This window comes from Etheostoma spectabile, chromosome 20 (assembly GCF_008692095.1).
Source record: "Etheostoma spectabile isolate EspeVRDwgs_2016 chromosome 20, UIUC_Espe_1.0, whole genome shotgun sequence".
In the NCBI taxonomy this organism is placed as follows: Eukaryota; Metazoa; Chordata; class Actinopteri; order Perciformes; family Percidae; genus Etheostoma; species Etheostoma spectabile.
The window spans coordinates 19,826,874-19,829,519 of NC_045752.1; positions in this window are offsets into that span (position 1 = coordinate 19,826,874).

Consider the following 2,646-nt stretch of genomic DNA (forward strand, 5'->3'; position numbering starts at 1 on the left):
CCCTACTAGCTGCCAGCGGTGGCCCAAAGAGTTCAGATAGTTGTATCTCCATGTCCAGGAGACGGTGCAGACCAATTTGTTAACATTGAAATAACTTTGTCTTGCTCCAGTCTAGGTTGCGAAGCTGGTTTGGGTTGTTCTGCCTTTGTTTCGGGATCTGTAGCTAAAACAGAGAGCTCAACACACAGGGTGAAAAGAGGAGCTGGAACAATGTGCGGTGCAACAAAACTACTTACATGCACACATTTGTTTTAATTGGCTTATTTTTCAGCGTTTGTCCCTCTTTTCGACATTTTCAGATTTAAGAAGTTTACTAACTGAGCAGCTTTGTATGAGATAATTCAGCCCCGTCTCATGGCAGTTCATGAAATGTTGACGTTATTTAATCTATTGATCCTTTTTGCTGTTTTTGCATGCTTCTTTGGATCACTGAGGCTCCAAAATCTTGGTTGCAGCTCTCGCCGTGGTCCTGCTACACGTCCTGCGATGCCCTGTTACACCCTACCTTGTGATGCCGTGCAGTGCCCCGCTAAGACACGAACTACTACTTTTAGTCACTATGGGATTTTCTTGTTTTGTTTGTGGTGGTGAGCACGAATGTTATGTTATGTTATGTATTTTAATCCCGCGTGTGATGGTTCCTTTCTGCGTTCTTCTCCTCCTAACCACAACCGTCCCTGTTGTTGTAGCGGGTCCGGTCCCTGTTGTTGTAGCGGGTCGCGTCCCTGTTGTTGTAGCGGGTCGCGTCCCTGTTGTTGTAGCGGGTCCGTCCCTGTTGTTGTAGCGGGTCGCGTCCCTGTTGTTGTAGCGGGTCGCGTCCCTGTTGTTGTAGCGGGTCGCGTCCCTGTTGTTGTAGCGGGTCGCGTCCCTGTTGTTGTAGCGGGTCGCGTCTCTGTGTTGAAGCGGGTCGCGTCCCTGTGTTTGAGCGGGTCCGTCCCTGTTGTTGTAGCTGTCCCGTCCCTGTTGTTGTAGGTGGTCCGCGTCCCTGTTGTTGTAGCGGGTGCGTCCCTGTTGTTGTAGCTGGTCGCTCCCGTTGTTGGAGGTTGTCGCGTCCCTGTTGTTGTAGCGGGTCGCGTCTCTGTTGTTGAAGCGGGTCGCGTCCCTGTTGTTGTAGCGGGTCGCGTCCCTGTTGTTGTAGCGGGTCCCGTCCCTGTTGTTGTAGAGTGTCGCGTCCCTGTTGTTGTAGCGGGATGCGTCCCTGTTGTTGTAGCGGGTCGCGTCCCTGTTGTTGAAGCGGGTCGCGTCCCTGTTGTTGTAGCGGGTCGCGTCCCTGTTGTTGTAGCGGGTCGCGTCCCTGTTGTTGAAGCGGGTCGCGTCCCTGTTGTTGTAGCGGGTCGCGTCTCTGTTGTTGTAGCGGGTCCCGTGCCTGTTGTTGTAACCGGCGTGTGGCCCGTCATTTTCCAGATGTTGCGTCCCCCAGAGGACGCGGATCGTGTCCCGGCGGCCGTCCCTGCTGATGAAGGAATTGATCCGAATAACGTGACCATTTCACCAACTGCCGTTAGACCGGGTTGGATAATTTTATATAATAATCCTAACAAACAATGTTCTGTTACTTTAACTCTAGCTACACACTGTTTTTGTTTTTTTAAATGTCATAGTTTTTTAATTACAGGACACAATCTGGGTAATGAGCCAATAATGAGTCCTTTCTGTTGTTTTAGGGATTTATTTCTTAGCGTGTCGGCTCAGTGACGGCTCTTATGTCGTTACAATACTGTCCTCAATCACAGTGGTTGAATGTAACTGAGTACATTTACTGTAGTACTGTACTTCCGTACAAATGTTGAGGTACTTGAACTTTGAGTATTTTCTTTTCATGCCACTTTCTACTTCTACTCCTACAGTGGCCTTTTCGTAACAGTTTTTTTTTATACAACTGTTGCTATTTATTGCTAACATTGTATTATTCATTGTTGAATTTTAAGTATTTTATTGCATTTATAGGATCTTGTTTTTATTCATTGGTTTTTACCTTGTCACCTGGGATTTGATAAGTGCTAATAAAGTTATAATTACTCCACTTGTTATTACTCCACTACACCTCAGAGAGATATATTGTACTTTTTACTCCACTATATTCATCTGACAGCTTTATTTACCAGTCACTTCATACATCAAGACCTTTGCATACATGTAGTTTATCAAATATGTTTCATTATAAATTAAATTTTTATGGATCAGGTACTCTTAATTTTAATACCTTAAGTACATTTTTCTGATGATACTCACATACATTTACTTCAGTAACATGTTCAATGCAGGGCTTTTACTTGTAACAGAGTATTTTTTTTTTTACAGTGTAGTTACTTTTATTTGAGCAAAGGATCTGAATACTTCTTCCACCACTGCCAACATGCTGTATACAAGCATTTTATCCAGTGTCGGCCACATTTTGAATTTAAAATGTATTTATTTACAAAATGCCATAACATTTAACATTAACATTCCCATTTTGAATGAAAATACTGCGCTGTCATATACAAACCTCTTCCACATGCCAACTGTTCATGGAGCTTTAAGCTTTATGTTTTAATCCTCATGATTTTTCATATAAAAGCCCATTTTGATACTATTTATGGCTACAACCTTTCAATGGATTTGCTTTTGTAATTTACGCACACGTTAGGCACATAGTGAAGATGA